The sequence below is a fragment of the Musca autumnalis genome, unplaced genomic scaffold (assembly GCF_047663935.1).
Source record: "Musca autumnalis isolate F117 unplaced genomic scaffold, ASM4766393v1 scaffold_4, whole genome shotgun sequence".
Taxonomy (NCBI): Eukaryota; Metazoa; Arthropoda; class Insecta; order Diptera; family Muscidae; genus Musca; species Musca autumnalis.
In genome coordinates, this window is record NW_027411977.1 from 36,898,871 (window position 1) to 36,913,975 (window position 15,105).

The following is a 15,105-nucleotide window of genomic DNA, read 5'->3' on the forward strand; positions in this document are numbered from 1 at the left end:
AAACACAAAAGCAAGAAACTTGTAATCAGTATCCAAATCGCAGAAATTTATTAATTGTTAAGCTCATTATAAAAGAAAAAAAAACTAAGAGAACAAATTTTAAATAATAAACATTTCAAATGAAATAAAAAATACTATAAAACTAAATTTAATGGCGTTTTATTTATTGTGGAGAAATGTAAACAAAAAATGTTAAAATTACTTCAATATTTTGGACATTCTTGAATTTACTCCCGAAATTTTCCACACAGAAAATAATTTTTATAGAGCAAAATTATTTCCAAAATGTTGGAGCGAGAGATACCAATGGATATATTACAATTATGTGGATATGTATTACGACTTTTGGCTATAAATTTAGCATGAATATTTTTATCGAAATAACTTAGATTATTAACTGCGCAGCGCAGCAATATTAAAATATCATAACTAACATTTTAAAACCTTTTAAGCATTCCCTACAATCTTGGAACACATCTGGTATTTATTGAAAGTGACGTCTTCTCTCCTCCTGGACATCCGGTCAAATAAAGTATGTGATAAACGACTATTAATGAAACAAACAATAAGTTATTCAAAAAGTCACCCGCAAATATTGTCACTTCAACGATGACATAAACATGCCATCGTATGTCAATTGTCAGTTAGTGATCTTGATTTTATTCGACATCAAAATCATTTCAATTGAATTTTAATTGAAAACAATAAACTATGAATACCAAATATCTTGTGGACAAGCATGCATATATTGGTACTGATTCATTCATTCGAACGATAACGGCGCGGAGTAAAAGGATACATTTTTAAGGCTTCAAGATATAATAAACGACGTACCTACTGATTATATTAGAATATTTTAATGGTTGTGTAAGTAACGACCCGAAGTTTTGCAGAAGTATTTAGAAAGTACGAATATTATTTTCTTAACCACATAGCAATTACCAATATTTGCATTACCCCTATAGCATGTCTAATACGCCGACGTAGCCAGAGGGGGGCCGGGTAATTTTTTTTTTTTTTTTTTTTTTTTGGTGCAAGTTTTTTTGGTGGGGATGGGACAAGATTTTTTGGGAATGGAGCCGGTTTTTGTTTGGTGGTGGGTAGGGGGCAAGTTTCCCCCTTCAACTTGCTCCAATTCAAGAAGAGTTTCACTCGCGAGTGAATTCGAGCGAGTATTCGGAGCTCTGCTCATCAGCCTAAAAGCTGAGGGTATAATAAATGTAGATTGAGCAAAATTGTGTTCATGAATTTTTGCAAAAATAAGAATTCTTTACATAATCTAAGAGTTTTTGTAGACATGTTTATACCTTGGATTGGGCGCCAGGACTGGTTGCCAGAGATTTGCTTGCTCCTGAACAAATTAACGAATCCACGAGGATAAACCAGAAATTCTCTAAGAGAAGACCAACGATTGAATGCAAAAATTAGTGTATTGCCAGATGCACGATTGAGCGACGGAAGTTAGCATTAACAAACCCACTATTGGGCGCCAGAATTTCATGGCGGATAGACTCAATATTGTTCAGCATTAGTTCTCTATTAACACATTCACTATTGGATTTCAGATATTCTTTATAATAAGATTTACTATTAGGCAACAAAATTTCTTTTTTCCAGCACCAGCATATCTTTGGGGTAATAACAACGATTGATTTCTTTATGAAAATAACAACAATTGAATGCCCGAATTTCTGCATGAAATTCCCAATTTTTGATAGCCAGCTTTTGTCATTGAAAATATCCATGATTTTTCTCTATGAAAACAACCCATTTGCGCGCCAAAGTTTCTCTGTTAAAATAAACACGATTGGATGCCATAACTTTTCTATGAACAAATTCACGTTCACGTTTGGCCGCCAGAATATGTATATGTAAAATACACAGTTTGGAATACAGAAAATTGTTACGGAATTAGGTTTAACTATTCTCCGTGTAGACGTTGTTTTATTCCCCAGTACGATTTGTACCAAATAAAACAGGGTTCGTTTTAGATTACGTTTCTACAATGCTTTATTTACTTTATTACACTTATTAGTAACCGACTTTAATTACTAAGCACACAGCTTGTATCTAGTTAGCACGCAGCACTTCTTTAACCGATCTGTTTAGTTCAACGCTTAAAACACAACTAACTCGTCATTGCTAGTTCCATCTGTATTTATCTAAAAATTCCCTCGTTCAAGAATCCTCTAGAACACGTCTGGCAACACCTCGAATCTGTGCATCGAACACACAGACGTACATTCGCACTAAGCGAACAGCCAGACTCACATACACGGGCGAAGATCAACACAAGTGGACAAGCAGACTAATGACGTAATTACAACAACAAACAAATGGAAGAAATAAAGAAGTAACAAACTAAACAATAATTACATGATTATGACAAAACACACAAAAGCACATTAACGAGAGGTAAAATAAGAACTAGAATGATGAAGAGAATTCTACATGGTAGTTGTTGTTGCTTAAATAAAGTAACTGCGTAATAAAAACTTTACGTTACAATTCAAATTTTTAAATTAACGGAAATTAAACTAAATTAACATAAACCTATCAGTTACATTCGTAACAATATTAATATAAACAGGTCCGTGAAAGGAAGTCAGAAGTTGCCCATTAACACACCCACGATTGGGCTATTAACATTTTATCTTAACAGAAATTGTATAGTTGTAATATCCAAAGCGCTACAACGGCTTTGGCTATGTTCTCTATGCTGAAATAAATAATTGTAACCAAAAAGATTATTTTTTAAAATTTTAAGATATTTCCAAGGTTTGTCCTTTGGTCATTAAACTACGTTGCCTTACCGAAGTGATATCACTGAGTTGAATGATACTACTTCTGAAGTATTCTGACGAAATTGGCCAAGAAGTTCTACGCCATTTCAATGAAAAATAATAACAGTAATAATAGTACTAGTAATAGTTTTACAAGTCTAAAACAAGATTTACATCATTGCTAAGTAACAAATTTTCGCTAACATAAACTTCCAAAAATTTTTGCCCGTTTGGTCCACAATGCTATCTATTCTAAAATCTGGCTCCGTCCTGTTGTGAAGCATGGCTGAATGTTAAAGGACGCGTCCACGGGTTTCGGATCGTGGATAGCCCAGTAGATATATTGGGTAGCTGCGAATTAAATAAACAGACGCGGACAGCTCAGCGGTTAAAGGGGGAAAGTCTCGAGGACTATAATAGGGCACAAATTCCCGGTTTGGCCAGCGATCCCTGTAGTGACACGGCGAGTAATTGGCGTCAGAGTGAAACCCCAATAAAAACAATTAAAGCCAGAATGATGGCTTAGAGGTGGCAGATTCGCCAACATTCTAGGGTACAGTGGACCAATCATCTGCTTACCCAAAATAAATCGATTTTCGAAATGTTTAATGGCAGAACTCTTACGGACGCGTCCACATGTTGCGGATAGTGGATAGCCCAGTGGATATATTTGGTAGCTGCGAATTAAATAAGCAGACGCGGACAGGTCAGTAGTTGAGGGGGAGAGTCTCGGGGACTATAATAGGCCACAAATTCCCAGTTAGGCCAGCGATCCCTGTAGTGGCACGGCGAGTAATTGGCGTCGGAGTAAACAAGTAAAAAAGTATCAGTCGGCTTTGCCGACAGAGATATACCCTCAGCCTTGATATATTGAAAAATTTTTTTTCCAAAAATCGTATGTATTTAAGGGTTTTTAAAATTTTTGGGAATTTGAACCGACAAAAATGTTCATGTTCATTGTAAAAGTTTTGCGGAGGAGATACTAAAAGCAATGGATTTACATTGACCATTAAGTGGATCTCCAGCCACTATATATGGTGCCATAGGGGGTTTTTACACCCTTCGGGATGTTTGCTCAAGAAGTATGGACTTGCCCCTGAAAAAACGTTTACCATCGTAATTGAGGCAGCGAATGCAAATTGCTTCAACAAAAATCAAAGTGATTCGATAGCAGGTCTTAAAGTGAAATTTTGTGTGGGAGGTACCGGATAGAGTGGACAGATAAAGTCCATATTTGAACCTGATCTATCAGGTATGTGATGAAAATCGATTTCGAGCTCAAAACGAGTCAAAAACGACTGTAGGTGTGATGCATGTACATTTTCCGTCAACGAATTGTTTTCGATATCGGTTTCATATTCCATTTTCGATAATCGTTTATTTTCTCGTTTTGAAAACGGTCATATTTTTGTGGTCGATTGAAAAACGATGTAATAAATTGGGATAGATTTTTTATGAGAAAAAGTTTGAAATATAAGAACGGGAATAAAAAGATAAAATAACATTTATTTTCCTTATTTTTGGAATATTTTCTTAACGAAATATTTGATATTTTGATAAAAAAAAAGCACAGAACAAAAAATCTACTTCTAACATCTGTGTTTTCTCCAAATTGGTGGACACCCGCTTAATATGTTGTTATGCTGTTTGTAGTTCTCACAGTGTTCGGAAACAAACAGTACCTTATCATAAGGTACCGTACATGTACACAAACACTAAAAAAAATTATAAAGTTAATGTACACGTACACAAACATTAAAAATCCATTTTAGTGTTTGTGTACGTGTACCCAACGAGTTTCGAAAAGTTCGTCAAACACACATGTTTGGTACGCAACCTCCATCGTAATGTAACAACCACGTACCCAACCGAAAAGGTTGCGTACATCAGCGCGTACATTAAAAAACCACGTAGAGTACATCATAATGTACCTTTAGAAAGAAAGTGTTGGTAGGTTACACTTACATTTGTTTGGTTAATAAGGTATTAAAAATATTAAGTTTAATTTTTGTGGAATATATACAAATGAAATACAAGTAAATATAAATTAATATGTATCTTCAATTAATTAGGACTATAAATGTCATAAATACTTATGCAAGAAGTTAGGAATGCCTAAACAAAACGCTCTCATCGAATATCTAAAATCTTGACATTTTTCAAAAGGGTTGCTATAGGGCTGTAGTTTATGGAGGAGTTTTTTATTATTAAAAATCGTATCATTTGTATTGTGAAAACAGGTGGTTCATTTTCAAATTTTAGCAATGTCAAGAAAGCATCGAAGAACAGTTTCAAGTAAATTGTTTTCAGTATCAACATCATCTTACAAAAAGAAATGCTACACCACAATAAGATTTACTTTTTGCTTTTTTGTGTTTTTCCTTTGAGGTAACCAAGGACTGGTACCTAGCTGTGAAGGCAACATCTGTTCATTGGGTCTGCTATATTTTTAAAGTTTGTTTACAGATAGAATTATCGGAATTTTGGTTCTGATAAGTTAGAAAGTCAGAATTAGGTAGAAAAATTATTCCCCGCACACAAAAACCATAAAGTACCTGTCCCTTCTTTTTGACATCATAAAAATTATGAGTTAAAAAATTGTAAACTACAATATTGATTTTTACCTTTCTTGTGTATTGTAATAAATTATAACCATTACCACATGAATGATCTAGTTTTTGAGTTTGTTACACTCGTAGTCTTATTGTATAATTTATGGAAAATTTCGCGAAAACCCTTTGGAATAGTTGCAGGTAATTATTTTTTTTAAGAAAATTCATTTTTTGCAAACTATATATGCAAAAGAACCCCGCAAATGCTATTTATTTCATTTTAAAACGTTAAGTGAGAATAGTTATAAAAATGCCAAGAGCAAAAAATATTGTTCTTCGTGATATATTCAGTACAAACGAATCAAATAAAACAGTGTGTAATTTACAAAATTTCGTCAACAATGTTTTAAATTGGCATTCCGCAGATTTGTATGCGAACTATATTGATCAAAAGCGGGAAAACGTAAAAGAAAAAAAGTGACGTCAAAGTATTATTAAAAAAATGTGAATCCAAAAAACATTGAAACAGCATTGGTGGAACTGTTTACAAAAAAAAAAAATTAACGTCCTTTACATATGGACGAAGATAAAGCCTTCAGTTCAAAGTTCAAAGTTCTTATAGAACCTGTTTTAAGTGTACTCGGGATAACGGTAAATGAACATAACGGAATGGAACGATTTATAGCTTTCTCAAAAAATATTAAAACGGAAATCTCAAACTATCTTAAAGGGATATTATTTTCCCTTAAGATGGATGTCGCAACAAGGCTGGACTTAAGTATGCTGTTCAAAACATTAAACATGGTAAAATCGTTGTTAAAACGTTGGCTATAAAGGAACTTAGATCAAGTCACACTTCTGAATATTTAAAAACAGTTATATTGGATGTTCTAAAGGAATATGATGTTGATTTACGTAATATTTTAACGATTACAACCGACAACGGATCAAATATGCTCAGAACTGTACGAATCCTGAACTCTGAAATGCAATTGTCGATAGATAATGATGCCGTGAATTTCGAAGAAGATGAAGATTATATCGATTGCCGAATAGCTATTGAATCAATAGATTTTAACATCTCATCGAACACAATTACTAGCATTCTTTGTGGTGCTCACACTCTCCAACTGTGTGTAAACGATGTTCTGAAACAGTCGGCAATAAAAGACAATGTCGATAAGATACGACTCGTGGTAAAAAAAACTTAGAAGTAAAATGATTTTAAATTTTCTAAGAAGTGAACTCTACAAAAAACCTATCATTGATTGTGCAACACGTTGGAATTCAACATATAAAGAATCCTGGAAATGAAGGATATTATAAAAACACTAAGCAAGGATTATCCTGATTTATTTCTTGAATCTGAAGAATGGTCTTTCGCAACTGAATTCTTGGGACTATATAAACCTATTAAGTTACAAAGCGAACAGTTGTGCTATAGTGAACTATATATTATTGTTATGGATATAACATTTTAAATTGACGCTTTACCGGATAGCAAAATGAAAACCCTTCTCAAGGAGTCCTTGAAGATAAGAAAGGATAAACTTTTAGAAAATTAACTGTTTAACGCAGCTGTGTTCTTGGATCCACGAATCAAAGTATGCATAACTTACGAACAAAAACAAAGGGCGAAGAGCTACATACTATCGTTATATAAACGCATGAAGTCAACAGAAGCAAAGTTTTCTAAAGTAAACCAAAACAATGCATATTTATTTATATCAATGATCGTTTATGTTTCAGAACACAATACAAGCCACCCAATATTAGAGGAAACTCCATCACCGGGCAGACCACATGCAGCCAAATCTTTCTCCGATTATCTGCAAATGATAGATCCTGCCACAAAAATTCCGAGTTCATCTAATTTACACAATTTAGAAGCTGATTTTGCCACTTATGTGCGGCAATCAAGATTGCCACTAAATGAGAATATAATAGCATTTTGGTACTCTCAGAAAACCATAATCAGTGAGATTGATAATATTGTACCGTCAACCCAATTAAGTGTGGAACGCTTATTTTCTGCTATTAAATACATATTATCTGATCAGCGCAACCGCATGTCAGCAACAAATCTTGAACATATAATAATGGTTAAAGTCAATGGGGATTTCAATTATGAAAGTTGAGCTTTCTCCTGTTAAATTCTATTTTCTTTAGTATTTTATATAATCTGTTACATATGTTTTCACATGTTAATCTTTTATATATTCGTTATTTTTTTATAAAATAAATAAATGTTTTCATATTTACTGGTTAAATATAAATATATATACTTTTGTATTTTATATATACGATATTCACTCTTATTTTTATGATTGTATTTTTCCTCATGCCATTCATATTTAGTATTTCTTTATAATCATCACTCAGGTGTACGCAACCTCTTCATAAACATCACTCAGGTGTACGCAACCTCTATTTGTTTTTTAGGGTACAAAATGATGTACGCTACGTGGTTTTTTAATGTACACGCAACATTTATAACGTACGTACCCAACCATTTCGGTTGGGTACGTGGTTGTTACTTTACAATGGTGGTTGCGTACCAAACATGTACGCTACGATTTTCGTTGGGTACATGTACACAAACGCTAAAATTTTTTTTAAAGTTTGTGTACATGTACGGTACCTTATCGTAGTGTAACTTTTCATGCTAGGTACGCTACAAAACGTTATTGTACGGTACCTTAATGTAAGTTTTCGAACGCTGAGTTCTCATCATGTAATAGCACAAGAATTTCCTCACAAAGCTCTCATATAGGCCAATTTACATAAGAACACACATTTATTTTATTTTCCATTAAAAAAAGGCTTTTGCCTTTGCCACAACAAAAAGTCTTTTATGTCGCTTTCAACTGGAGATTCGGGATCACTAGTCGGTTTTTTGTATGTGGGAATTTAATGAAATTGAAACAACGTGGAATTGAAATTCGATGCGGTTCCCATTCACATCTAAATACAATTCAATCGTTTTGGACAAATCGTTTTCATACCAAATCGATTCGAAATTCATCACATACCAGTATGTTTGGACAAAATATTACTAAGGCCAAATTTTGGACCGAATCGGCAGATCCGTTCTAGAGTTATCTTGCGCTCCAACGACCTCACACGGTGTCATAGGGGTTTTTTGCAACTTTCAGGCTATTTTCGAAGGCGTGGACCGATTGAGTCCATACTGAAACCTCATCTTAGTTTGGTAGAAATTTCACGATGTGTAAAGTATGGACCAAATCGGTTACTCCCTTTAAGAGTTATCGTTCGCAGAAATTTTCCGAACACTTTCGAACTTTTGTGGGGGAGGTACCGGAAGGAGTGGACCGATATATCCCATCTTCGAACTTAAACTATGTTTGGGCAAAATATTACGAAAGCTAAAATTTGAAACGAATCGGTTCATCCGTTCGAGAGTTATCGTGCGCTCCAGCCAGACAGACGGACGGGCATGGCTAAATCAACTCCAAATTGTCTGAAACACATTTCGTCCAAACTTGCTTGGGGTCTAAAACCATTATTTCGATGAGGCATATTTTGCCCGTATGAAAGTGTATATAATACCCTCGTTAGCATAAATGCTGAGGGTATAAATATATATACAAAAAGTATCTAACAAAAACCATTACGGTATTTCGATTGTGCAGTTTATGTGTTGTTCGAGGATCCTTTGAATATTATAATCCTTTAAAAAGGATTGCTAAAACCATTTCGCATATTCATTTCACATTTAAATCATGTTCGAATATTGACTATATAGATCTACTCCTTCGGGTACCTCCCACATTATTGAAGGCATGTCCTGAGATGATTATCCTAAAACCGCAAAAACCCACCGGTACCCAATTATAACTACTAACGGGAGTCTTCGGTTTAATCCAGTCTTTGCACATTGTTATTACAAACTTGTGTCAAATTCGAAATTGGACAATATCGGGCTTTTTCGGTTTTGCTCCGACGAAAGTGAAAACATTTATGCTTAAGAATATATTGAGACCTGTTCGCGAATAGTTTTCGCAGTACTCACTTATCGTTTATTTATCATATGTACTTAATGGATCCAACTAAATTGGCAGCTTTAACTCGACATTTTGCATCCTAGGGATCGCCCTATTATTTTCACTCGGCAAAGAGATGATAACTCACGCTTTTAATCATTTGATTTGAGTGTGTGACGTCCAGTTTCCTTGCTGTGACAGATCATATGTGCCCCTTTTTTAACGTCCAAATTGATTAATTTTGTTTTAAATTTATTAATAATTGTTTTTAATATGTATGTAATATAACATATGAGTAGTTCGTGATTCCGACCTAAATACATCACGGGCACGAAACAATACACCCTAATACGGTATTAATTTGTCTTGAATTAAAATTATTTGATAGATAACAATACCTACTAAACAATAATATTAACACCATAAACGGCAAACCAGAAATCTACATTCATTTTACAATTTTTTACCGGAAATAAACAAATGCAACTATTTTTGGCCACAAGTGGTAATTGTGGTAGGCTATAGACCCACTAATCCATATCTTTACAACCAGAAACATCTTCTACACGCATTTTTGACACAATGCGGAAGAGTTTGTGAATGAATTCAAAATTTTGTTGTTGTGTTTTGTCATTACCATTTGAAGCCCTTTCAAAGGGACAACCCTTTGTTTAAGTGACTATGGTTGTTGTTGCATCTGAGGTCATTGTCATTTTTTATGTCTATTGTCAAATTAACATTTCAAACTGATTCATTGTTCATCCCACTCCACTTTAATGGCCGTATATATTTTTATTTGAATTTAATATGATTATTTTATTAGAAAAAAAAAAATAAAATAGCTTTTTTCGAAACATTTTTAGGTCATATCTGATTTTAATCTCGATTTTTTTAATAATATAATGATTTTTTCGGGAGTATTACTTAAAGTAATAAGGATTTTTTAAAAAACATTTTAAATAATATTATTTCAATATTAAAATGGATTCCTTGCATATATGTATGTGCCGAGGTATAACTTTTGTTTTAAAGTCCGAACTAAGAATAGACTTCGGAACAGAAATACAGCCTCGAAAATTTAAAAAAACTGAAATCAGCGGTACTTGGAGGCAACACTTGGAACTTATGACGTAGGTTACAATGAACTGACGAAGGACGACACTAAAAGTGGAGGTGGGGGTTTATTTCTATTGCAGCAGTATGTTTAAAACAGACTTGACTCTAGTGGTCCTTAGATGGATAGCAATCAAGTGTGGAACTGCCTAGCCGGATGTGCTCAACGTGAATAATCTGAAACAAACGATCGACTTCAACTCACACCAAAAGTTGTGACATTCCAGTGGCGTATAACATTGAATTGTGCAGTATACATCAACAGTTGTTTTCATCTAAAGAACGTCCTTACCTCTTCACTCAAATACCAATCAATGCTCATTATACCCTCAGCCTTTAGGCTATGAAGGGTATATACACTTTCATCCGGGCAAAATGTGCCTCATCGAAATAATGGTTTTAGACCCCAAGTATGTTTGGACGAAATGTGTTTCAGACAATTTTGAGTCGATTGAGCAATGTCCGTCCGTCTGTCTGTCTGTCTGGCTGGCTGGAGCGCACGATAACTCTCGAACGGATGAACCGATTCGGTTCAAATTTTGGCTTTCGTAATATTTTGCCCAAACTTAGTTTAAGTTCGAAGATGAGCTATATCGGTCAACTCCTTCCGGTACCTCCCCCACAAAAGTTCGAAAATGTTCGGAAAATTTGTGCGCACGATAACTCTTGAAGGGAGTAACCGATATGGTCCATACTTTGCCCATCATGGAGCGTGTACCAGACTTAGATCAGGTTTTAATATGGACTCAATTGGCCCACTCCGTCGGGTACCTCCCACACAAAAATTTGGAAAAGTTCAGTTTAGGACCATCTCTCGAATCGCTTTGATTTTTGCTTTAGCAACTTGTATTCACTGCCCTCCATACGACGGTATAAGTTTTATCAGGGGCAAGTCCATACTTCCTGAGAAAATAGCCTGAAAGTTGCAAAAAACCCCTATGACACCGTGTGAGGAGGTTGGAGGGCAAAATAACTCTCGAACAGGTCTGCCGATTCGGTCCAAAGTTTGGTCTTAGTAATATTTTGTCCAAACATAGTTTAAGTTCGAAGATAAGCCATATCGGTCCACTCCTTCAGGTACCTCCCCCACAAATGTTCAAAAATGTTCGGTAAAATTGTGCGTACGATAACTCTTGAAGAGAGTGGCCGAATTTGACCATACTTTACACATCTTAATATATCTACCAGATATAGATCAGGTTCAAATATGGACTATATTTGTCCACTCCATCCGGTACCTCCCACACAAAATTTCGGATACATGTTCACTTTAAGACCTGCTTTCGATTCACTTTGATTTTTGTTGAAGCAACTTGCATTCGCTGCCTCAATTGCTATTGTAAAAGTTGTTTCAGGGGCAAGTCCATACTTCTTGAGCAAACATCCCTGAAGTTGTAAAAAACCCCTATGGTACCATATGTAGTGGCTGGAGATCCCTTTTTAGTATCTCCTCCGCAAAACTTTTGATCTCTAATCCTAATCAACATTTTTGTCAGTTCAAACGCACAATATTCCCTAAATACATGCGTTTTTTTGGGGAAAAAATTGTTTCAATATACACAGGCTGAGGGTATATCTCTGTCGGCCAAGCCGACTGATACTTTTTTACTTGTTTCAAACTTCTTTTAATTTCGTGGATTTGTTCTAAAAATGAAATTATGGGACCCAACATTATTTTTTTGATTTTTTACTTATTTATTTTTTCTTTATTTATTTATGAAAAATATTTTTTAAAAAAATCCAGGATTATTGAAAAAAATATTTTTTAAAAAATCCACGATTATTGAAAAAATATTTTCTTAAAAAAGCCATTATTATTATTTTTAAAAAATCCACGATTATTAAAAAAATATTTTCTTAAAAAAGCCATTATTATTATTAAAAATCCACGATTATTGAAAAAATATTTTCTTAAAAAAGCCATTATTATTATTAAAAAATCCACGATTATTGAAAAAATATTTTCTTAAAAAAGCCATTATTATTATTAAAAAATCCACGATTATTGAAAAAATATTTTTTTTAAAAAATCCACGTTATTAAAAAATATTTTTTTTTTTTAAATCCACTATTATTGAAAAAATACTTTTTTAAAAAAACCATTATTATTAAAAAATCCACGATTATTGAAAAAATTTTTTAAAAAATCCACGATTATTAAAAAAAATATTTTTTAAAAAATCCACGATTATTAAAAAATATTTTTTAAAAAATCCACGATTATTGAAAAAAATATTTTTTTAAAAATCCACGATTATTGAAAAAATCTTTTTTAAAAAATCCACGATTATTAAAAAAATATTTTTTTAAAAAATCCACGATTATTAAAAAAATTTTTTTTAAAAAATCCACGATTATTGAAAAAAATATTTTTTAAAAAATCCACGATTATTGAAAAAATATTTTTTAAAAAATCCAGGATTATTGAAAAGTATTTTTTAAAAAATCCACGATTATTGAAAAAATCTTTTTTAAAAAATCCACGGTTATTGAAAAAATCTTTTTTAAAAAATCCACGATTATTGAAAAAATCTTTTTTAAAAAATCCACGATTATTGAAAAAATCTTTTTTAAAAAATCCACGATTATTGAAAAAATCTTTTTTAAAAAATCCACGATTATTGAAAAAATCTTTTTTAAAAAATCCACGATTCTTGAAAAAATCTTTTTTAAAAAATCCACGATTATTGAAAAAACTTTTTTAATTTTTTAAAAAATCAACGAGTATTGAAAAAATAATTTTTAAACATCCACTATTATTGAAAAAATTATTTTTAAAAATCCGCGATTATTGAAAAAATATTTTTTATAAAATCAAAAATTATTGAAAAAATATTTTTTTTTTAAAAAATCCACTATTATTGAAAAAATATTTTTTTTTAAAAAATCCACTATTATTGAAAAAATATTTTTTATAAAATCAAAGATTATTGAAAAAATATTTTTTTTTAAAAATCCACTATTATTGAAAAAATATTTTTTTAAGCAAATCCACGATTATAGAAAAATATTTTTCAAAAAAATCCACGATTGTTGAAAAAATATTTTTTAAAAAATCCACGATTACTAAAAAATAATTTTTAAAAAATCGACGATTATTGAAAAAATATTTTTTAAAAAATCCACGATTATTGAAAAAAATATTTTTTAAATAATACACGATTATTGAAAAAATATTTTTTTTTTTAAATCCAAGATTATTGAAAAAATATTTTTTTTAAATCCACGATTATTGAAAAAATATTTTTTTTAAAATCCACAATTATTGAAAAAATATTTTTTTTTAAATCCACGATTATTGAAGAAATATTTTTTAAAAAATCCACGAATATTGAAAAAATATTTTTTAAAAAATCCACGATTATTGAAAAAATATTTTTTTAAAATCCACGATTATTGAAAACATATTTTTTTTTAAATCCACGATTATTGAAGAAATATTTTTTAAAAAATCCACGAATATTGAAAAAATATTTTTAAAAAATCCGCGATTATTGAAAAAATATTAAAAAAAATATCCACGATTAATAAAAAAACCCTTTTTTAAAAAAATCCACGATTTTATCCACGTATACATCCCGCCGATAAATAGCTGTATCACAGGTTACAATCCTAGCATTATACAGCTCTTGGAAGGTCATAAACGTCTGGTCTTGGGGGGCTTTAATGAGCAGCACGAGATGTGGCATTCGGTCCTCGGAAACGACCAGAGGGGTACAGCGCTGGCTGAGCAGATTGACAGCTCTGTGTTTTGCACGGTCAATGAGGACGCCCCTACCAGAATCACCTGTGTCTCAATTCTGTTTCTATGATAATGTAAAATGAAACATTTTATAAAGAACTGAAAAAATTATAAAGAACAAATTTTTCATTTCAAATTTTCATAGAACAAGAATCCAGCGTCTGGTCTGACTAAAGACGTCACCTGGCAACCCTTCGTTTCTCTTGGATAAGACCATCTCACCATAATTGTCTTCATGAGCAGACCGCCAATTTCATCACCTCTGAACCTCGCACGTTCGTCAATCTCAGGAAAACTGATTATCCGAGTTTCAGAGATTTTACCAATCACCGCTTCAGTGAACTGCTCAATCCTTTTAATGTTCGGGTAGCGGAAAGGGATTAAAAAATTAGCGTGATGAGCTTCTCCGAGCCACATCGTTCCCGAAGTCTGGAAAATGGGCAAGGTGGTCCCGCTACTAAAGCCATGCAAGGGTGCCAGCAAATGTGAATTGTACAGACCGATTTCGCTTTTGTCGCCCGAAGCAAAGGATCTTAAGGGTTTAGTCCACACGGATGCAGTCACAGATACCATAAACAACTGTCGTGTGAATGTGGTCATCGGAGAACATCCCCCTCTATCGCAGCCCAAAATGAACGAGACTAATTTTTACTCAACTACGCTCGTGATGGTGCATCCTTCTAAATAAATGCCTACCCTCCCTGCACCTGTTCAACTACCTACTCAACTAACTCTGTGATTACATCTCATCGAAGCAGCCACATTCCTAGAACTGGAGATAGACACAGAGCCAGATTAAGAAGGAAATGAACTTACAAACATAAAATAAAACACTGTTGCAAGCATCTAAACATCTAACAGAGCACTCCCCGGTCGAATTGGAATTCAAAAACAAGGATTTTAATTCCATG

At 32.9% G+C, this 15,105-nt stretch overlaps 1 protein-coding gene across 1 annotated transcript in view; it reads right to left on the minus strand.

The window, feature by feature from the left end:
* Positions 1-15,105, minus strand: part of LOC141403654 (ras-related and estrogen-regulated growth inhibitor) — a 222,209-nt gene that overhangs the window by 192,012 nt on the left and 15,092 nt on the right. The window lies entirely within an intron of this gene.